At 45.6% G+C, this 24,303-nt stretch overlaps 1 protein-coding gene across 1 annotated transcript in view; it reads left to right on the top strand.

Annotated features, from left to right (window-relative positions):
- Positions 1 to 23,370, top strand: part of GAS2L3 (growth arrest specific 2 like 3) — a 174,712-nt gene extending 151,342 nt beyond the window's left edge. Inside the window, exon 11 of the transcript XR_011030466.1 lies at positions 23,187 to 23,370. The gene's annotated coding sequence lies outside the window, so the exon portion shown is untranslated. The remainder of the gene's footprint in view (positions 1 to 23,186) is intronic.
- Positions 23,371 to 24,303: the final 933 nt, after the last annotated feature.

Below are 24,303 nucleotides of genomic sequence, written 5' to 3'. Positions count from 1 at the left end.
ACACATGTCTATCCCATCATGTCACATGTCACCTCGGGTATCCTTTAAGGACCAGAGCCTTTTATTCCATTCAGACCACTGCAGCTTTAACAGTTTATTGCTCGGTAATACAACCTACCATCTAAATGAATTTTACCTCCTTTTTTGTCACTAATACAGCTTTCTTTTGGTGCTATTTGATTCCTGCTGCTAGTTTTAGTTTTTATTATATTCATCAAAAAATACATGAATTTTGTCAAAAAAATGATTTTTTTTACTGTCTGTGATAAAATTTGTCAAATAAAGTAAAATTTCTGTATACATTTTTGTCCAAATTTATTGTGCTACATGTCTTTGATAAAAAACAACAACCATTAAGTGTATATTTATTGGTTTGGGTAAAAGTTAGAGCGTTTACAAACTATGGTACCAAAAGTGAATTTTCCCCATTTTGAAGCATCTCTGACTCTTCTGAGCACCTGTCAGGTTTCATGAGGTGCTAAAATGTCATGAGCCTGAACGGAGAAACTGGGATTGATTGCAGTTTGCAGCAACACAGACACTGAGACAGGAATAAACTATGCAGGAAGGTTTATTTACAATCGTGCATACAGTATTATGCAATATCAATGCAGCAGCACACATAACATTATGTACAGCAGTCAGAGAATATGGTGGCAATTATATACAAGAACGCAACCACCACATACATACACACCATACAATCAAGGCAAGATGCAAAAAACCCCAATCCCTATCTATCTATCTACCTAAATATATACAGGATATATATATACACACACACACAGATACACCGGACAAAGATATACAATATATACACCAAACGCAGTACAAGAAGGCAGGCACAAAATCACAGTCAGGACAAAGCATAGGTCGGCAACAATCGATCAATCACAGTACACAAGGAGCAGGCAGTAAACGAGGTCAGACAGAATCTAGGTTCAGAAACAGGATAACAGATACAGGGATACAGGATACCAGAGAACCAGGGTTGTCCAGATACTCCAGCTAGCGAGCACAAAGTTCTGGCAAAGGTTGCTCCTTGCAGGGCTCTTAAATAAGGAGGACACACCTGCAGCATGATTGACAAGCAAAGTCCATAGAGAGCAACCCTTGCAGTGGCAGAGCTGTCTCCAGCCAGCATAGAGCCACCCAGTGGTGGAACAAGGAAAGTTCAGGTCCTGCAAAGTCTCTAGAGCCATCTGCTGGTGGAATAAAGGAAGTTCAGAGTTCAACACAATGCTGCCACCAGCAGGCAGGAAGTGGCATGACCATATTCCTAACATAACCCCCCCCCTTAAGGAGCGGCCTCAGGACGCTCCAATAAGACCATATACCACTACCGCCAGGATCCCAAGAGGCGGCAGAAAAGAAATCATACAGGAAGGTTGACAATTTCTGCCAACACTGGGTGGGCAGGGAGGGAAACAGAAAATTTAATTTTTCACTTTGTATCTCAGGATGCTGAATTAGGAACTGGAGATAAAAGACATCAAGAAGAACACCAGGCTGGTAGGCATCAGACAGCATGGTAAACTGGCATATATCAGACAAAGCACCAGGCAGAGCAGTGGCCTGGTAAACATCAGGTAGGAAAGTGCCCTGCCAGGCAATAGGCAGGTCCTCACTCAAGCACATATCAGGCTGGTAGACCTTAGGCATGGCAGTGAAGTGGCAAGCATTAGCCGTAGGCTGGGTGCCATCAAGAGGAAGAGCAGGTTCAGGAGGTAGCTTGGCAGTGGACTGGCAGACATCAGGCTGGAAAGAAGACAGGAAACCATCAATCGGGGCAATGGACAGGAAACCATCTGGAGGAAGATCAGCAACAGATTGAGGTAACTGGACAGCAGCAGCAGTAGGAGTTGGTAGTGGCTGGACCAACACAGCAGCAGCAGGAAGAGTCTGTGGTGGCTGAGCAGCAGCAGGAGTCTGTGGTGGCTGAGCAGCAGCAGGAGTCTGTGGTGGCTGAGCAGCAGCAGGAGTCTGTGGTGGCTGAGCAGCAGCAGGAGTCTGTGGTGGCTGAGCAGCAGCAGGAGTCTGTGGTGGCTGAGCAGCAGCAGGAGTCTGTGGTGGCTGAGCAGCAGCAGGAGTCTGTGGTGGCTGAGCAGCAGCAGGAGTCTGTGGTGGCTGAGCAGCAGCAGGAGTCTGTGGTGGCTGAGCAGCAGCAGGAGTCTGTGGTGGCTGAGCAGCAGCAGGAGTCTGTGGTGGCTGAGCAGCAGCAGGAGTCTGTGGTGGCTGAGCAGCAGCGGCAGCAGCAGGAGTCTGTGGTGGCTGAGCAGCAGCGGCAGCAGCAGGAGTCTGTGGTGGCTGAGCAGCAGCGGCAGCAGCAGGAGTCTGTGGTGGCTGAGCAGCAGCGGCAGCAGCAGGAGTCTGTGGTGGCTGAGCAGCAGCGGCAGCAGCAGGAGTCTGTGGTGGCTGAGCAGCAACAGGAGCAGGAACTGCAGACTTGGAGGCAACAGCAGAGTCGCCAGACTTGGAAGCAACAGCAGAGTCGCCAGACTTGGAAGCAACAGCAGAGTCGCCAGACTTGGAAGCAACAGCAGAGTCGCCAGACTTGGAAGCAACAGCAGAGTCGCCAGACTTGGAAGCAACAGCAGAGTCGCCAGACTTGGAAGCAACAGCAGAGTCGCCAGACTTGGAAGCAACAGCAGAGTCGCCAGACTTGGAAGCAACAGCAGAGTCGCCAGACTTGGAAGCAACAGCAGAGTCGCCAGACTTGGAAGCAACAGCAGAGTCGCCAGACTTGGAAGCAACAGCAGAGGTCTGTGACATCTGAGCAGTAAACTGGAAAACTTCAGGTAGTGCTGCAGGCATACTAGCAACAGACTGAATAGTCTCAGACAAGGTAGCAACAGGCTGGATGGTAAACTGGGTGCCCTCAAGTAGTCCAGCAGGCCAGGCACTACCAGGAGAAGCAAGAACAGTAGCAGGCCGGGCACCATCAGGAACATCAGCAACAAAAGTCTGTGAAGGCTGGGCAGCAGCTTGCATAACCTCATGGATCTGGGCCGTTGGCTGAGCGCTTGGCTGGACCGTTGGCTGAGCGCTTGGCTGAACCGTTGGCTGAGCGCTTGGCTGGACCGTTGGCTGAGATTCCAATACAGTCTGTGCGGACAAGGAGCAAAGTTCTGCAGGCAAGGAGCAAAGTTCTGCGGGCTGGATGCAACACTCTGCGGGCTGGATGCAACACTCTGCGGGCTGGATGCAACACTCTGCGGGCTGGATGCAACACTCTGCGGGCTGGATGCAACACTCTGCGGGCTGGATGCAACACTCTGCGGGCTGGATGCAACACTCTGCGGGCTGGATGCAACACTCTGCGGGCTGGATTGCAGGACTGGATACTGCAGGATGAACATGCTGGGGCTCTGCAGGCCTGTCGGGCTGACCCATAGTCAGCAAATCTAGTCCATGAAAAAGTCCACAAAGAAAGGCGAGGAACTGCTCAGGACTGACTGGAGATTGCTGAGGACAAAAATCAACTGGAGTCTGTATGGAGCTGCATGGAGTCTGCACCGACTTGGATGGAGTCTGCATCAACTTGGATGGAGTCTGCACAGGACTGGAATCGGCTGGAGGCTGCACACGACTGGAATCGGCTGGAGGCTGTACAGGAGATGAAGCGACTGGAGGCTGTACAGGAGCAATAGAGGCTGTAGGGAAGTATTTGCGTTTTGGTTTCCTCAACACTGGGACAGACTTTAATGCAGATACTGGCAACTGTGAGGACCAAGGTGTAGATCTGATGGCCGTTTGCTTAGTAGCGCATTTCTTCTGGTCAGTAGAGACAGGCAAGTCATAATACACAGATTTAGTTATTACTGGTAATGTAGGTACAAATTGTTTAACTGTTGCAGGCTGTGAGTATTGGACATGGTTCGAGGTATATGAAGGGTTAACAGGAGGAAGAGAGTGAAAATGAGAGGACAGAATCTCAGACCAGGCATCAAGTAGCTTTGCAGCTGATTCACACTTGCAGAGTTTTTGCACATTCAGAGACTGAGTCGCACACATACAGGCCCTTATAAATTCCTCTTCTTGATTGGCATAATATTCAACAAACCTCTGCCTATCCTTCCTCAAATAATCAAATAAATGTTCAATTTGATCAGAATTAAATTTAAATTCAAATTTATTTCTTACAGGCAGGGTATGAGATATGGAGCTGGGAGATAACACTTTCTGCCAAGCAGACAATAGAAGTGAAGCCTTTCCAGATTTGCATAGGCCTTGATTGATCAAGGATTGCAGAGAGTTAATGCATGTTTGCACAGTTTGTTTATCCTTGTTATTAAAATAATCAAAAAAACCCACTTGATCATCTTCTAACAAATTAATCAAGGCTTCAATTTTATGCAAATTGTAAGGTGGTAAATACCCATCAGAAACTGTAGTGAACGCAAGATCATACCAGATTTTGATTATGCATTCAAAATCCTGTGAGTCAAACGATCCATCCTTAACAAGTCCATAAACCTGACTAATTAACTTCAGCAGATCTTCCCTAGGATAATCAGCAAAGAAAGTGCGGCATTCTTGCTCAGATTCCTCAGCCAAAAATGCATAGTAATCAAGATCTTGTAGATTCATTCTGACAGATAACTCAGTATACAGTGTAGCTGCAGCAATCAGTAATTGGCCAGAACTTCTGTCATGAGCCTGAACGGAGAAACTGGGATTGATTGCAGTTTGCAGCAACACAGACACTGAGACAGGAATAAACTATGCAGGAAGGTTTATTTACAATCGTGCATACAGTATTATGCAATATCAATGCAGCAGCACACATAACATTATGTACAGCAGTCAGAGAATATGGTGGCAATTATATACAAGAACGCAACCACCACATACATACACACCATACAATCAAGGCAAGATGCAAAAACCCCCAATCCCTATCTATCTATCTACCTAAATATATACAGGATATATATATACACACACAGATACACCGGACAAAGATATACAATATATACACCAAACGCAGTACAAGAAGGCAGGCACAAAATCACAGTCAGGACAAAGCATAGGTCGGCAACAATCGATCAATCACAGTACACAAGGAGCAGGCAGTAAACGAGGTCAGACAGAATCTAGGTTCAGAAACAGGATAACAGATACAGGGATACAGGATACCAGAGAACCAGGGTTGTCCAGATACTCCAGCTAGCGAGCACAAAGTTCTGGCAAAGGTTGCTCCTTGCAGGGCTCTTAAATAAGGAGGACACACCTGCAGCATGATTGACAAGCAAAGTCCATAGAGAGCAACCCTTGCAGTGGCAGAGCTGTCTCCAGCCAGCATAGAGCCACCCAGTGGTGGAACAAGGAAAGTTCAGGTCCTGCAAAGTCTCTAGAGCCATCTGCTGGTGGAATAAAGGAAGTTCAGAGTTCAACACAATGCTGCCACCAGCAGGCAGGAAGTGGCATGACCATATTCCTAACATAAAATTCCAGGATAGTATAAATACCCCCCAAATGACCCCATTTTGGAAAGAAGACATCCCAAAGTATTCACTGAGAGGCATGGTGAGTTCATAGAAGATTTTATTTTTTGTCACAAGTTAGCAGAAAATGACACTTTGTGAATAAAACAATAAAAATCAATTTCCGTTAACTTTTGACAAAAAATAAAATCTTCTATGAACTCGTCATACACCTAACGGAATACCTTGGGGTGTCTTATTTCTAAAATGGGGTCACTTGTGGGGTTCCTATACTGCCCTGGCATTTTAGGGGCCCAAAACCGTGAGGAGTAGTCTGGAAACCAAATGCCTCAAAACGACTGTTCAGTGGTATAAGCATCTGCAAATTTTGATGACAGGTGGTCTATGAGGGAGCAAATTTTGAGGAACCGGTCATAAGCAGGGTGCCCTCTTAGATGACAGGTTGTATTGGCACTGAAGTGCAGGAAGCGCAGGATGTTCTCAAATTGTGACCTGGACATGGCAGCAGAGAACATGGGCATGTGATTGATGGGTGTCTCGGGGTGATTAGAGGGGAAAATAGATGCAATCAATGCACTGGGGAGGTGATCGGAAGGGGGTCTGAGGGGGATCTGAGGGTTTGGCCGAGTGATCAGGAGCCCACACCGGGCAAATTAGGGCCTGATCTGATGGGTAGGTGTGCTGGGGATGACAGGTGGTGACAGGAGGTGATTGATGGGTGTCTCAAGGTGTGATTAGAGGGGGGAATAGATGCAAGCAATGCACTGACGAGGTGATCGGGCCTGGGGTCTGAGGGCGTTCTGAGGGTGTGGGTGGGTGATTGGGTGCCCAAGGGGCAGATTAGGGTCTGATCTGATGGGTAGCAGTGACAGGGGATGATTGATAGGTGATCAGTGGGTGATTAGATGGCAGAACAGATGTAAACAATGCACTCTGAAGGTGATCTGAGGGTGGGTCTGCGGGAGATCTGATGGTGTGGGTGTGTGATCAGATGCCTGTAAGAGGCAGGTTAGGGTCTGATCTGATAAGTGGCAGTCTACAACAAAGTTTACACTTGTGCTGTCATTCTGTACTGAAACATCCGCAAGGAACCTCTCTCAGAGGAATTTTTAATAGACCCTTTTTTTCAAGTTTGTGTCAATAAAGTTTTGATATTTTTGCATTTAAAGATCCTGTATGAATCCTTTTTCTTGTGGTCCTTTTTATGTATACAAAGTTCTGATAAGTGGCAGACAGGTGGTGATTGACGGGTGAATGACAGGTGATTGACAGGTGATTGACAAAGGTGATTACAGGGGAGAATAGATGTAAACAGTACACAGGGGGGGGGGGGGTCTGGGGGGGTCTGAGGTCATTCTGAGGGTGTGGGCGGGTGATTGGGTGCCCTAGGGGCAGTTAGGGGTCTGATCTTATGGGTAGCAGTGACAGGGGGTGATTGATGGATGATTAGATGGCAGAACAGATGTAAACAATGCACTTTGGAGGTGATCTGAGGGTGGGTCTGCGGGTGATCTGATGGTGTGGGTGGGTGATCAGATGCCCGTAAGAGGCAGGTTAGGGTCTGATCTGATGGGAGACAGTGACAGTTGGTGACGGTGTGATTGACGGGTGATTGACAGGTGATTACAGGGGAGAATAGATGTATACAGTACACAGGGGGGGAGGTCTGGGGGGGTCTGAGTAGTGTTGGGCGAACAGTGTTCGCCACTGTTCGGGTTCTGCAGAACATCACCCTGTTCGGGTGATGTTCGAGTTCGGCCGAACACCTGATGGTGTTCGGCCAAACTGTTCGGCCATATGGCCGAACTAAGAGCGCATGGCCGAACGTTACCCGAACGTTCGGCTAGCGCTGTGATTGGCCGAACGGGTCACGTGTAGTGTTGGGCGAACATCTAGATGTTCGGGTTCGGGCGGAACATGGCCGCGATGTTCGGGTGTTCGAACCGAACTCCGAACATAATGGAAGTCAATGGGGACCCGAACTTTCGTGCTTTGTAAAGCCTCCTTATATGCTACATACCCCAAATTTACAGGGTATGTGCACCTTGGGAGTGGGTACAAGAGGAAAAAAAAATTAGCAAAAAGAGCTTATAGTTTTTGAGAAAATCGATTTTAAAGTTTCAAAGGGAAAACTGTCTTTTAAATGCGGGAAATGTCTGTTTTCTTTGCACAGGTAACATGCTTTTTGTCGGCATGCAGTCATAAATGTAATACATATAAGAGGTTCCAGGAAAAGGGACCGGTAACGCTAACCCAGCAGCAGCACACGTGATGGAACAGGAGGAGGGTGGCGCAGGAGGAGAAGGCCACGCTTTGAGACACAACAACCCAGGCCTTGCATGAGGACAAGAAGCGTGCGGATAGCAATTTGCGTTTTGTCGCCATGCAGTCATAAATGTAATACAGATGAGAGGTTCAATAAACAGGGACCGGAAACGCTAACCCATCACAGATGTTCATTGTTCATGTTACTTGGTTGGGGTCCGGGAGTGTTGCGTAGTCGTTTCCAATCCAGGATTGATTCATTTTAATTTGAGTCAGACGGTCTGCATTTTCTGTGGAGAGGCGGATACGCCGATCTGTGACGATGCCTCCGGCAGCACTGAAACAGCGTTCCGACATAACGCTGGCTGCCGGGCAAGCCAGCACCTCTATTGCGTACATTGCCAGTTTGTGCCAGGTGTCTAGCTTCGATACCCAATAGTTGAAGGGTGCAGATGGATTGTTCAACACAGCTATGCCATCTGACATGTAGTCCTTGACCATCTTCTCCAGGCGATCGGTGTTGGAGGTGGATCTGCATGCTTGCTGTTCTGTGTGCTGCTGCATGGGTGTCAGAAAATTTTCCCACTCCAAGGACACTGCCGATACCATTCCCTTTTGGGCACTAGCTGCGGCTTGTGTTGTTTGCTGCCCTCCTGGTCGTCCTGGGTTTGCGGAAGTCAGTCTGTCGGCGTACAACTGGCTAGAGGAGGGGGAGGATGTCAATCTCCTCTTTAAAGTCTCCACAAGGGCCTGCTGGTATTCTTCCATTTTGACCTGTCGGACTCTTTCTTCAAGCAGTTTTGGAACATTGTGTTTGTACCGTGGATCCAGAAGGGTATAAACCCAGTAATTGGTGTTGTCCAGAATGCGCACAATGCGTGGGTCGCGTTCAATGCAGTCCTAGGCCGAAGAGGTCATAGCCTAGGGTCACAAAAACCTGTTTATTTGGGCTATTTCAATGGTAGTGATGGTGACGTACATAAATCTCAGCCATGGCCGTTAGCAACGTCTGAATTTCACGAAATGTCTCATGCAGGTAGAAGACATATTGTTAGACTTGGATTCCAAAGATGGGGTCCCTACATCTCTGCAAACCAGAGTTACAGGGCTCCAAAATTGGTAAAATCCCCATAGGCTTTCATTGGGCCTCCTATTTACAGTTCCAAAATCTCACATCTTTTCAAAGGGCAATGGCTCAGCAGTACCAAATTTTCTAGCATTGTAGGGACCCTTAGGGGGAACATGACTGGTGAGTTTTGGGCCCCTAGGCCGAAGAGGTCATAGCCTAAGGTCACAAAAACCTGTTTATTTGGGCTATTTCAATGGTAGTGATGGTGACGTACATAAATCTCAGCCATGGCCGTTAGCAACGTCTGAATTTCACGAAATGTCTCATGCAGGTAGAAGACATATTGTTAGACTTGGATTCCAAAGATGGGGTCCCTACATCTCTGCAAACCAGAGTTACAGGGGTCCAAAATTGGTAAAATCCCCCATAGACTTTCATTGCCTCCCTATTTCACTTTCCAAAATCTCACATCTTTTCAAAGGGCAATGGCTCAGCAGTACCAAATTTTCTAGCATTGTAGGGACCCTTAGGGGGAACATGACTGGTGAGTTTCGGGCCCCTAGGCCGAAGAGGTCATAGCCTAGGGTCACAAAAACCTGTTTATTTGGGCTATTTCAATGGTAGTGATGGTGACGTACATAAATCTCAGCCATGGCCGTTAGCAACGTCTGAATTTCACGAAATGTCTCATGCAGGTAGAAGACATATTGTTAGACTTGGATTCCAAAGATGGGGTCCCTACATCTCTGCAAACCAGAGTTACAGGGGTCCAAAATTGGTAAAATCCCCCATAGACTTTCATTGCCTCCCTATTTCACTTTCCAAAATCTCACATCTTTTCAAAGGGCAATGGCTCAGCAGTACCAAATTTTCTAGCATTGTAGGGACCCTTAGGGGGAACATGACTGGTGAGTTTCGGGCCCCTAGGCCGAAGAGGTCATAGCCTAGGGTCACAAAAACCTGTTTATTTGGGCTATTTCAATGGTAGTGATGGTGACGTACATAAATCTCAGCCATGGCCGTTAGCAACGTCTGAATTTCACGAAATGTCTCATGCAGGTAGAAGACATATTGTTAGACTTGGATTCCAAAGATGGGGTCCCTACATCTCTGCAAACCAGAGTTACAGGGCTCCAAAATTGGTAAAATCCCCCATAGGCTTTCATTGGGCCTACTATTTACCGTTCCAAAATCTCACACCATTTCAAAGGGCAATGGCTCAGCAGTGGCAAAACTCACCAGTCATGTTCCCCCTAAGGGTCCCTACAATGCTAGAAAATTTGGTACTGCTGAGCCATTGCCCTTTGAAAAGATGTGAGATTTTGGAAAGTGAAATAGGGAGGCAATGAAAGTCTATGGGGGATTTTACCAATTTTGGACCCCTGTAACTCTGGTTTGCAGAGATGTAGGGACCCCATCTTTGGAATCCAAGTCTAACAATATGTCTTCTACCTGCATGAGACATTTCGTGAAATTCAGACGTTGCTAACGGCCATGGCTGAGATTTATGTACGTCACCATCACTACCATTGAAATAGCCCAAATAAACAGGTTTTTGTGACCCTAGGCTATGACCTCTTTGGCCTAGGGGCCCGAAACTCACCAGTCATGTTCCCCCTAAGGGTCCCTACAATGCTAGAAAATTTGGTACTGCTGAGCCATTGCCCTTTGAAAAGATGTGAGATTTTGGAAAGTGAAATAGGGAGGCAATTAAAGCCTATGGGGGATTTTACCAATTTTGGACCCCTGTAACTCTGGTTTGCAGAGATGTAGGGACCCCATCTTTGGAATCCAAGTCTAACAATATGTCTTCTACCTGCATGAGATATTTCGTGAAATTCAGACGTTGCTAACGACCATGGCTGAGATTTATGTACGTCACCATCACTACCATTGAAATAGCCCAAATAAACAGGTTTTTGTGACCCTAGGCTATGACTTCTTCGGCCTAGGGGCCCGAAACTCACCAGTCATGTTCCCCCTAAGGGTCCCTACAATGCTAGAAAATTTGCCACTGCTGATCATTTGCCCTTTGAAAAGATGTGAGATTTTGGAACTGTAAATAGGAGGCCCAATGAAAGCCTATGGGGGATTTTACCAATTTTGGACCCCTGTAACTCTGGTTTGCAGAGATGTAGGGACCCCATCTTTGGAATCCAAGTCTAACAATATGTCTTCTACCTGCATGAGAAATTTCGTGAAATTCAGACGTTGCTAACGGCCATGGCTGAGATTTATGTACGTCACCATCACTACCATTGAAATAGCCCAAATAAACAGGTTTTTGTGACCCTAGGCTATGACCTCTTCGGCCTAGGACTGCATTGAACGCGACCCACGCATTGTGCGCATTCTGGACAACACCAATTACTGGGTTTATACCCTTCTGGATCCACGGTACAAACACAATGTTCCAAAACTGCTTGAAGAAAGAGTCCGACAGGTCAAAATGGAAGAATACCAGCAGGCCCTTGTGGAGACTTTAAAGAGGAGATTGACATCCTCCCCCTCCTCTAGCCAGTTGTACGCCGACAGACTGACTTCCGTAAACCCAGGACGACCAGGAGGGCAGCAAACAACACAAGCCGCAGCTAGTGCCCAAAAGGGAATGGTATCGGCAGTGTCCTTGGAGTGGGAAAATTTTCTGACACCCATGCAGCAGCACACAGAACAGCAAGCGTGCAGATCCACCTCCAACACTGATCGCCTGGAGAAGATGGTCAAGGACTACATGTCAGATGGCATAGCTGTGTTGAACAATCCATCTGCACACTTCAACTATTGGGTATCGAAGCTAGACACCTGGCACAAACTGGCAATGTACGCAATAGAGGTGCTGGCTTGCCCGGCAGCCAGCGTTATGTCGGAACGCTGTTTCAGTGCTGCCGGAGGCATCGTCACAGATCGGCGTATCCGCCTCTCCACAGAAAATGCAGACCGTCTGACTCAAATTAAAATGAATCAATCCTGGATTGGAAACGACTACGCAACACTCCCGGACCCCAACCAAGTAACATGAACAATGAACATCTGTGATGGGTTAGCGTTTCCGGTCCCTGTTTATTGAACCTCTCATCTGTATTACAATTATGGTGACAAAATGCAAATTGCTATCCGCATGCTTCTTGTCCTCATGCAAGGCCTGGGTTGTTGTGTCTCAAAGCGTGGCCTTCTCCTCCTGCGCCACCCTCCTCCTGTTCCATCACGTGTGCTGCTGCTGGGTTAGCGCTACCGGTCCCTTTTCCTGGAACCTCTTATATGTATTACATTTATGACTGCATGCCGACAAAAAGCATGTTACCTGTGCAAAGAAAACAGACATTTCCCGCATTTAAAAGACAGTTTTCCCTTTGAAACTTTAAAATCGCTTTTTTTTAAAAAACTATAAGCTCTTTTTGCTAAAAAAAATTTTCCTCTTGTACCCACTCCCAAGGTGCACATACCCTGCAAATTTGGGGTATGTAGCATGTAAGGAAGCTTTACAAAGCACGAAAGTTCGGGTCCCCATTGACTTCCATTATGTTCGGAGTTCGGGTCGAACACCCGAACATCGCGGCGATGTTCGGCGAACGTTCGCGAACCCGAACATCTAGGTGTTCGCCCAACACTAGGTCTGAGGTCGTTCTGAGGGTGTGGGCGGGTGATTGAGTGACCTAGGGGCTGATAGGGGTCTGATCTGATGGGTAGCAGTGACAGGTGGTGACAGGGGGTGATTGATGGGTGATCAGTGGGTGATTAGATGGCAGAACAGATGTAAACAATGCACTTTGGAGGTGATCTGAGGGTGGGTCTGTGGGCAATCTGATGGAGTGGGTGGGTGATCAGATGCCAGTAAGAGGCAGGTTAGGGTCTGATCTGATAGGTGGCAGTGACAGGTGGTGATTGACGGGTGATTGACAGGTGATTACAGGGGAGGATAGATTTATACAGTACACAGGGGGATGGGGGTCTGGGGAGGATCTGAGAGTGTGTGTGTGTGTGTGTGTGGGGGGGGGGGGGGTGATCAGGAGCCCCCAGGAGGCAGTTTAGGACCTAATCATAAAAATAGTGTTGACAGATCACTATCTGGGAGTGATTGATGGGTGATTAGGGGGGTGATTGGGTGCAAACAGGGGTCTGAGGGGTGGGCAGGGGGGGTCCTGAGGGGTGCTGTGGGCGATCAGAGAGAAGGGGGGGGCAGATCAGTGTGCTTGGGTGCTTACCTGGGTGGCTGCAGCCTGCTCTGGTGGTCCCTCGATCACTGGGACCACCAGGGCAGGGGGCAGCCTGTATAATACACTTTGTATACATTACAAAATGTATTATACACTTTGTAGCGGCGATCCGAGCAGCTAATAACCCGCTGGCGCTTCCGAACGGCCGGCGGGTTACTGCGCCAGGTGGGTGGAGCCTGTTGCCGGCGGCTGATCGCATCACGTTTGACTCGATCGCCGCATAACCACGGCCGCCGCCGCCGATGGGCGTATTGCGGTCGTTTGGGCCCAGCCCTTGCCGCCGCCCATCGGCTGTGGGAGGTCAGCAAGTGGTTAAAGGAAAGCAGAAAGACACTGGCCGTTCTATATCCCCACATGCCTGTTAGGAGCTCATTATAAAATGAACCCATCACTCCTAGCTTATGCCACATGCCCTGTTAGCGTTCTAGCCAATCTTACTTAACAGCCTCTTTGTGCCAAAAAACACATATTTGCTACTTTTTACTAATATTTTATGTAGCTTCATCAATTTCTAATGCAATGTATAGTTAGACAATATCTACAATACATGTAAATCATGTAAATATCAGAAATGCAGATAATATTTAAACAGCAAACATTTTCAAACAGATGCAATTGAATAGTAATAAGCATACAGCAATAACAGGAAACACTAGGAGAGAGACCCATGACAACGAAGGGCCTATTGGTATAGAGTAAGTCTAGGAAATAATTCTTGCTTCTTAGAATAACCACTCACTTCCTATTATTCTTAGATCTCTGGTTTGAAAATGAATCAAGTAATCAAAACCTGTTTGCTTTTGCACACACTTCATTACAGAGCCCAGCAAGCCTTCATGTCCAAGTGTTTTCTCATATTCTCACACATAACAAGTGTCATCATCATATACTGAGAAAATGTTACAATCACCTTTTCCTTTATAGAACAAATGGCTCCCACTGTGGCTTTATTCATGTTTTCCTCCAAAATATGTCCACTTTTGGTACTTGCTTAAAAAGTAGAAAAGAGTAAATCAATGCCTTAAAATGGCAGGTCGATATCAGACGTTCACTACCATTGTTCTGTTGACTGTACGTTTAGTAAATTTAGTCATACACAGAAACAGTTAGAAACAATTATTACTAGGGATGGGACGACGAATCCGGCGAATCCACGAATCCCTCGAATATTGGGAAATATTCGAGATTCGTGGATTCGAATCCCGACGCCATTTTCCACTATACGAATCCGCTGAATCCCGACGCTGCATCGCCGGGTATCCGCCACTTGCACTCGTCCTCCTCCAACCTCCTCCGACCCCCCCCCCCTCCCCCCCGTGCCTCCTCCGCCCGCCCGCATACTGTATCAACTCACCTATCCATAGCGGAGCGCAGAGTGACAGACCTCTCGCTGACTTCCTGGTTCCCTCTAGTGACGGCTTTTACAATGACGTCATCAGTAAAAGCCGGTCCGGCCACTAGAGGGAACAGGGAAGTAACGAAGAGGTCTGCTGCTCTGCGCTCCACGGGACAGGTGAGTAGATTCTTATGCAGGGGTGAGCGGAGGAGGCACGGGGGACGGAGGAGGCCGTGGGGGGTTGGGGGTGAGCAGAGGAGGCATGGGGGGGGGGGGGTTCTACCTACCTATCGGACACTATACATACCTACCTACCTACAGGCCGCTATACCTACCTACCTACCGGCCACTATCCTTACCGACCTACCTACAGGCCGCTATACCTACCTACCTACCTACCTACAGGCCGCTATACCTACCTACATGCCCCTATACCTACCTAAAGGCCCCCTATACCTACCTACCTAAAGGCCCCTATACCTACCTAAAGGCCCCCTATACGTACCTACCTACCTAAAGGCCCCTATACCTACCTACCTAAAGGCCCTTATACCTACCTACCTACCTAAAGGCCCCTATACCTACCTACCTACCTACCTACAGGCCACTATACCTACCTACCTACCGACCACTATCCTTACCTACCTACCTACAGGCCGCTATACCTACCTACTTACCTACCTACAGGCCGCTATACCTACCTACCTACCTACCTACAGGCCCCTATACCTACCTAAAGGCCCCCTATACCCACCTACCTACCTAAAGGCCCCTATACCTACCTAAAGGCCCCCTATACGTACCTACCTACCTACCTACCTAAAGGCCCCTATACCTACCTACCTAAAGGCCCTTATACCTACCTACCGACCTAAAGGCACCTATACCTACCTACCTACAGTCCACTATACCTACCTACAGGCCTCAATACCTATCCACCTACCTACAGGCCCCCTATACGTACCTACCTACCTAAAGGCACCTATACCTGCCTACCTACATACCTACCTATACCTAAAGGGAACCTAAACTGAGAAGTATATGGATTTTTCCTTTTAAAATAATACCAGTTGCCTGACTCTCCTGCTGATCCTGTGTCTCTATTACTTTTAGCTACAGCCCCTGAACAGGCATGAAGATCAGGTGCTCTGACTGAAGTCAGACTGCATTAGCTGCATGCTTGTTTCAGGTGTGTGATTCAGCCACTATTGCAGCAAAGAGATCAGCAGGACTACCAGGCAACTGGTATTGTTTAAAAGGAAACATCCATATCCTTCTCAGTTTAGGTTCCCTTTAAGGCCCTATACCCTGCTACCTATACTGAAGGTCCCTTTACCTACCTACTTACCTACCTACCTACCTACCTACCTAAAGGCCCCTATACCTACCTACCTACATACCTACCTATACTTAAGGCCCTATACCCTGCCACCTATACTGAAGGTCCCTTTACCTACCTACCTAAAGGCCCCTATACCTACCTACCTACATACCTACCTATAATTAAGGCCCTATACCCTGCTACCTATACTGAAGGTCCCTTTACCTACCTACCTAACTTAAGGCCCCTATACCTACATACCTACCTATACTTAAGGCCCTATACCCTGCTACCTATACTGAAGGTCCCTTTACCTACCTACCAACCTACCTACCTACCTAAAGGCCCCTATACCAGTGTTGCTTGCGAATTTTCGCCAAAGCCATTTTCGCATCGAAAATCCCATTTTCGATTTCGCCGAATTTTCGCGAAAATAAGTACTATTTTTGCTTCAAAAGGCAAAATTTCGAAATGATATTTTCGCATTAATTTTCGCCTAAAGGTAGTTTTTTCGCGTTGAATATCTAAGCCCCCTTAAAAGCTAGAATCACCAAATGTGCAGGGTATATTAAAGAGATACGTGGGTACAAGAGGAAAAATAAATTTTTCAAAAAGACCTTATAGTTTTTGAGAAAATCGATTTTAAAGTTTCAAAGGAAAAAAGTATAAATTTAAATGCAGTAAATGACAGTTACTTAAGCAAACCTAGAGGTAGTGTAAATGTACTAATAGCAAAAGAAAGGGCCAACTGCCAAGTGCAAACTGCCAAGTGCCAAGTGCAAAGGGCCAAGTGCAAGGGCAAAGGGCCAAGTGCAAAGTGCAAAGGGCCAAGTGCAAAGGGCCAAGTGCAAAGGACCTAGTGCAAAGGGCCAAGTGCAAAGGCAAAGGGCCAAGTGCAAAGGCAAAGGGCCAAGTGCAAAGGCAAAGGGCCAAGTGCAAAGGACCAAGTGCAAAGGGCCAAGTGCAAAGGCAAAGTGCAAAGGCAAAGGGCCAAGTGCAAAGGCAAAGGACCAATTGCAAGTGCAAAGGCAAAGGGCCAAGTGCAAGTGCAAAGGGCCAAGTGCAAAGGGCCAAGTGCAAGTGCAAAGGGCCAAGTGTCAAATTAAAAGGGCCGAGTGCAAAGGCAAAGGGCCAAGAGCCAAGGGCCCTTTGCACTTGGCCCTTTTCATTTGACCCTTGGCTCTTTGCACTTGCACTTGGCCCTTTGCACTTGGCCCTTTGCACTTGGCACTTGGCCCTTTGCACTTAGCCCATGGCACTTACACTTGGCCCTTTCTTTTGATATTAGTAAATTTACACTACTGCTAGGTTTGCTACAGTAACTGTCATTTACTGCATTTAAATGTATACTTTTTTCCTTTGACACTTTAAAATCGATTTTCTCAAAAACTATAAGGTCTTTTTGAAACATTTCCTTTTCCTCTTGTACCCACATATCTCCTTAATATACCCTGCAAATTTGGTGATTCTAGCTTGTAAGGGGGCTTAGATATTCAACACGAAAAAACGGACTTTAGGCGAAAATTAATGCGAAAATATTCTACGAATTTTCGCCTTTGGAAACGAAAATAGTATTTATTTTCGCGAAAATTCGGCGAAAAGAATATTTGCATTTTCGCTCATCACTGCCCTATACCTACCTACCTACCTACATACCTACCTATACTTAAGGCCCTATACCCTGCTACCTATACTGAAGGTCCCTTTACCTACCTACCTAAAGGCCCCTATACCTACCTACATACCTACCTATAATTAAGGCCCTATACCCTGCTACCTATACTGAAGGTCCCTTTACCTACCTATCTACCTAAAGGCCCCTATACCTACCTACCTACCACCTACCTATACTTAAGGCCCTATACCCTGCTACCTATACTGAAGGTCCCTTTACCTACCTACCTACCTATACTGAAAGCACATGTACCTTACTACCTATACTGAAGGCCCCTATACCTAGCTACCTACCTATACTGAAGGCGCATATACCCTGCTACCTATACTGAAGGCCCCTATACCTAGTTACCTACCAATACTGAAAGCACATGTACTGTGCTACCTGAAGGCCCCTATACCTTGCTACCGATACTGAAGGCACATGTACCTTGCTACCGATACTGAAGGCCTCTATACCCTGCTACCTACCTATACTGAAGGCACATATACCCTGCTACCTATACTAAAGGCCCATATACCCTGCTACCTATACTGAAGGCCCATATACCCTGCTACCTATACTGAAGGCCCATATACCCTGCTACCTATACTGAAGGCCCATATACCTTGCTACCTATCCTGCAGGCCCCTATACCCTGCTACCTATACTGAAGGCCCATATACCCTGCTACCTATACTAAAGGCCCATATACCCTGCTACCTATACTGAAGGCACATATACCCTGCTACCTATACTAAAGGCCCATATACCCTGCTACCTATACTGAAGGCCCATATACCCTGCTACCTATACTGAAGGCCCATATACCCTGCTACCTATACTGAAGGCCCATATACCTTGCTACCTATCCTGCAGGCCCCTATACCTTGCTACCTATACTGAAAGCTACCAATATTGAAGGCACCCATACCTAGCTAGCTATACTGAAGGCACCTTTACCTCGCTACCTATGCCTGGGTACCTATACTGCGGGCAACTATACCACGGATCGCACAATTCTTATGTGCAAGATTCCTTAGATTCGGCATTCGAAAGGTTCGAGATATTCGAGAACCTTTTTAGATTCGGATCCGGATTTGGATTCGAAGAAATTGTGGATTCGTCCCATCCCTAGTTATTACTGTTTTGTTGCTCCTTCTATAAATATTAACCACAGAGTTATAATTTTTTGTAAACTTTTCTAGCATAAACATTTCCCTTGAAATACTGATTTTTACTAGGGATGATCAATGAGATGCAAATCATTTTGAGTAGATGCAGGATTATGCAAATTTTGTATGTAAATTCATGCAACTTGAAAATGGACCAATGGAATTTTACCTCAGCAGGATGTGATTGGTTCCTTTTCAAGCTGCATATATTTGCATACAAAATTTTCATAATGTTGCAACAGCTTGAAATTATTCGCATTGACCATCCCTAGTTATTACTTTGGCTCCCATTCAAAGATGCATACAGTGTTGATATTTTTTTTCCTTTGCAGAAGGGAATATTGCTTTACTGTTCCAGTAAACAATATAATACTGTAAGTGTCAGGTCCCCAGACTTTGGGACTGGCCCATCATTTTTCTACACAACCATCTTTTCTGTACTTCTTGAGTCCTTTCAATAATTTGCTAAATTATCAAGTTAAAATGACAAGTGGAGCTCTAACAAATAGGTGGTATTTTTAAACCTGTAAATAAAATGACTTTTAAACCCCCGGCAAGCAAGAAAATACTCTAAATAATTTTAATACTGTTTTACCTAATTTTTGGTACTTTTTCAATTGGGTGCCAGAAAGTTTAATTTAATAGAAGATGAGAAATGATGTCCTAGGAGAAAACTTAGATAAAAAGTTAATTGAATATGGGCCATATTCTAACACAGCTGCTTATCCTACCCCCTACTCTCCCCTCTACTGCATCCCACTTGACTATGCTTCCTTCTGCTCCCTATCCCCCAGGGCCCAACTCCGATATGCTTCTCTCTACTTTTCTCCCAGAGCTTAATTTCACAATGGTTCTACTTACCTTCACCCAGGTCAACCAATAGCCAATTAACTATGGCTTCCACTTACCCCCCCCCCCCTTCCCCAGAGCCCCACTTCATTATGCTTCCACTTATCCCACCTTGCCCCTAGAGCTCCAATTCACTATGCTTCCACTTATCTCTCTCTCTCTGGTCTCGGTCCTCATACAGACAGCATTGTGCTGTGCGGCTAAGAGAGTTCTGAGAGTTATGGCTACAGACATAATGATGCAGCTCTGCTGTTCACATTGGAAGCAAGAGTGCTGCCACTATGGGGCACACGGCCCAGGGAGGGCAATAGATCAGAAGCCGACACTAAGATGGGGATGGGACGACTGTATGAGGAGTAGGTAGGGAGAAAGGGTGAGTAAGGGCCCCAGCAGTAACCCTGGTGGATGGACATCCCTGGATCCTCAGGCACCCCAGCAGTCAGTGTGGCTGTCATGGTGGTCCCTACACCACTGGCACTGATATCTGCCAGCTAGTTAGTACAAATGTTTTGTTTAGCCTATGAATTTACTGTTCATATCTGGACACTTGATATCACTGGTTGCATGACTCACTTTGCAGTAAAGCCACAAGGTAAGTGCATATTAAAGCAAATACTAACTTTAAACATACATAGCTTCAATGGTTCTTTGTGTTGTACATATTTGTGTTATGGTATGTCGCAAAACGCTAGCAATTTGCTTCATAATAAGAAGAAAATCCGCTTCAAAATCCGCTAGCGTTTTACGGATCTGCTAGCGGTTTTTGGTGTGCACCAGGCCATACTTGCTGCATGTGCTAGATGTGTGGTACAGTCTCTGTCTTTTATTCAGTGAAATACAGTATATGAAAACTATTTGGTAACTGAAATGACATTATGCGGAACTGATTTAAACGACAGAATACCTGGAAATGTCAATCCCATCTTTCTGAAGAGAAGAACAGCAGGCAATGCAGAGTCTGTAATATTTCCAGTCCTGCAAACAAAGCACAAAAGTGACTGAAACTCTACATGAATGCCCATAATTCTCAGTCACAGCTCCAGTATAACCAATCTGTACTGAAATATAATTTTCTCTTATTTAAACTATTATCCTAACTGCTTCACACCCACTGTGTGCATAGTTTAGAATATATTACAGTCCTGTCATTCTTTATTGTGGCTGTCTAAAACTGCCTACAGGAAGGAAACCTGGGGCTAGGCAATTATGTTACACATTGGTCTGTTTAATAGTTTTAATGAGGGTTCCTTACTTACAATATGTCACAACTGCAAAGTTTGCTTACTCCTTAACTAGCATTATTTTAAAGCTATGCCAAAAAAAGTCACTCAAGAAAAGGTGCTGCTATATAGACTTATTCTCAGCAGACTCCTCCCTCGAGTGCCAGGTAAGTAGTCAGCCCAATGGGAATTTTACACCTGCACATTGTTCCTTCCAAGGCACAGCTATCTCATGTTCCCTGGAGGAACCGCTGGCTATGCCGCAATGGCCATTAGGCTGCAGAATCTTCCCAGACCCACCTAACTTGGTACCAGTTATAGGAGGAGGCTGAAGCAAGTTGCTTGTACACTCTGCACCATCACAGGTAATAAAGGTAACTGAAATATATTTCTCACAAGAAGTCTATATTATATACAAATGTCCGAACTTTAGCTCTGCATGTAATTATCAGAAACATAAAAAGCAAGATGGTTTCTCTTGAAAAAGAGAAAGGAATGTTTAGTATGTAGAATGGGGCAGAAGAGGGATCAAGTGAATCATAATTTACTTCAGGGTCATAAAGCACAATAATTAAAAAAGCAATTACAATAAATAGAACAGTCACAAGTAAATGTCTGTGCCACATGTGGTGTATGTGGCTATGGTGTCTTAATGGTGTTAAGCTCTGTACACAGCTTGATGAAACGCGGTTGAGGGGGCCAATAATGACCAATTCACCAATAATCACTTCACCAATAATTCAGCAACCCCCACCCCTCTTATCTAGGAATCCACTTAACCCACCAGCCTCGTGGCATCACTCCCGTGCTCTTCTTCCCCCCACAGAAGACAAGTAGGCAAGCAACACACCTGTACAACCTATACAGCCTCAGCCGTGCAATGTCGTCCAAGGGATCAGGTGGAAATCCTCACCAGTTCACATGCCCCGTACATGCGTATGGAGTTTTTGACCCAAAAGATGGATAGCGTTTGATTGTACAAACCAGGATCTTTCAGAGCCAGGCTTTTAGCACTAGGAGAGTATATTTAATGTTTTAAAACACATTTTAAAGAGAGCTAAAAACTATCATAACATAATTTTAACTCCCAACTCCTTATTGACTATATATTTCTCCTATATGTCTGTGTAGAAATCACTATGTCCCCTTGCAAACACATCATATAGTACTAGAAGCTGCCCATCTTGCATCATAATGTAATATTAAATTAAATCTGTAAGTAAAACACTGCTATTTTGTTGAATTTATAACTTTCTATGCTTACAGAAGCTCTCAAATAAAATAAATAAGCCTTTTATCTCCTGTAATCAGAGATGAAACTACAATTTTCTACAACCTGTGGAGTTTACTATAGCATAAGCTCCATACACACGCTAGATTGCACTCGGCTGAAGCACCCCAGCCTAGAATATAATATATATATAAGTTGGTAAGTGGACCAAATCCCTCTGGGTGACTGTTACAGAAACAGGGCCGGATTTGTACTTTCCAGTGCCCTAGGCCTGCTGTCATCAACCGCGCCCCCCCCCCCCCCCCCACCACCAAAAAATATTCTGTCCAACAATCTGACTAGCGATCACTGGTTTGAATGGGCTAATTTCAGTTGTGCTGCTCTGCCCCCCATTCAACAAATAATTCCTGTAATTTGCGCTCCTGCCTGAAAGGGAAGCAAACTACATTTTTACTCTGGTAGTTCTCATAGATCGTAGGAACAGGACAGAAAATGAGTCAGGAAAGAGTTAACTGAAGCAGGGAAAAGATCACTGCTAGCTAGGGGAAAAAAAGAGAAACAGTCATAAATTAGGGTTAGAAAGTAATTAACAACTGCTGGGGCCAGTGTCACAGCTGTAAAAGAGGTGAAGAAACTAGCAGAGCTCACTGATTTTTGTAAATGCCTGCATTAAAACTCAGCGGAACTTAGTTCTATCTGCTTTGTAATGTAAATCCCTGGTATTTCTCACATCCACTTGTACTGTATGTCCATTATACAGAGGAATGGATCATCAGGTGACAGCAGATGAGATGCTGATTGTCATAACACATTAGGAAGTGAGAGAGAGAGAAGCAGGGATTGGGGAACTCTGGAATTCAGCTATTAGTGCAGATCAGGGTGCTGGATGGCTGCGCTGCGGGACCAGACAAGATGATTTACTTTGACATATGATCTCTTCTCTCTCCAAGTCCTGCCGCCCTCCTTAACTTATCTGATTTTATCGCCCTAGGCCATGGCCTTTCTGGCCTTCCCAGAAATCCGTCCCAGTACAGAAAGCGTGTAGCTTCAGGGCATATTTACAGTAGGACGTTGCGTTGTAATGCGACATTACAGTTGCAACGCAGCATTACAACTCAATGCAAATAAAAGTGGTAAACGCACAATAACGCTGTGTTACCGTGGCATATAGTGGAGAATACAAGCAATGGAAAGTATGCCTCTCTGTATCTGTTTAATATCTGCATTTAGAGCTAACGCACTGCAAGCAGCGAGTTACCATAACGCAACATTTTTTTTTTTAACAGGTAAGTTTTTATTGAAAATTTCCATTTTTGTGTTACAACATAACATAACATACTATAGGACCCAAGGGAGTCCAACTTATCTACCATAACTGAACAATGTGTCATTTCATCATTGGTAGGAAGTCAAGAGAAGAAGAAGATAGATTCTTCTACGAGAGAAGTCGTGAAGAAGAAAAGAAGAAGAGGAAAAATCATCTCACCATATCGTTATATATGACTGTCATCATTGTCTGAAGTCTCATTCCATTGCTGGTTGTAACCAATATTTATTGAATCAGAATAAAAAGAGGTTGCCTTTATAAATTCTAGAGTTAAGTCTTAATTTTACTAGTTCCTGATTGTGGTAGTCCGGAGAGACCATCAAGACCTATCGCCCTGTATATTGCAGTGCATGTACCCCCCTCCCACCAGATCCCATCCGAAGCTTCAGCCACACCAAAGATTCTTCATTAATTATCACATAGGGATGTTCCGCAGAGCCTCTGTTCAAGTTTTGTATGCAAGTATTTATGTTTTTTGTTATATTTTTTGTTGCCTCTCATCCAGGTCTGTGAAAATAGATTAGTATTACTGGCCTGCTAGCAGTGTTCTAGACGTCAGTCAGCACATTCCTGCAATGTTGTCGAATTTAGTGGGGCAATTCCTGCTTTTATAGGTCATCTTACATAATGGTAGCATTTTATTAACCATGTTTATCCATTCAGTCTTGGTAGGCACGACAGACTGGTTCCAATGAGTTAGAATTACTTTCCTAGCTATATGGCATAATGTATAAATCATTGCCATTTTGTATTTGCTGTAGCTGCCTTTAACAAATATACCCAGCATCACCATTTTAGCGTCGAATTTGAATGGGGAATCTATCACATTGCGAATTGTTTTTTCTATTTGGTCCCAGTACCTAGCCAATGCTGGGCATGACCAAAACATATGCATGAAACTTCCTTCTGCCGAATGACATCTAGTGCATAGGTTCAAGTGTGTTGCATTGATTTTGTGTAGCCTAGTCGGCGTATAGTACACCCTGTGGAGGTATTTCAGCTGGATTAATCTGTCCCTGGACGAGATCAGAACCGATGCGCCCCTAGCCACTACCTCATCCCACACCTTTCCTTCTATTTCCCCCCCTAGGTCTTGTTCCCATTGGCTACGGAGTCTATCTGTGTTATGGCCCAACTGGTTCATAATTTCTGCATAAATAGCAGAAAGCGGCTTGTCTAGGTGTTTTGTTATCAA

This window comes from Hyperolius riggenbachi, chromosome 3 (genome assembly GCF_040937935.1).
Source record: "Hyperolius riggenbachi isolate aHypRig1 chromosome 3, aHypRig1.pri, whole genome shotgun sequence".
Classification (NCBI taxonomy): domain Eukaryota; kingdom Metazoa; phylum Chordata; class Amphibia; order Anura; family Hyperoliidae; genus Hyperolius; species Hyperolius riggenbachi.
This window is presented reverse-complemented; position numbering and strand designations above follow the sequence as displayed.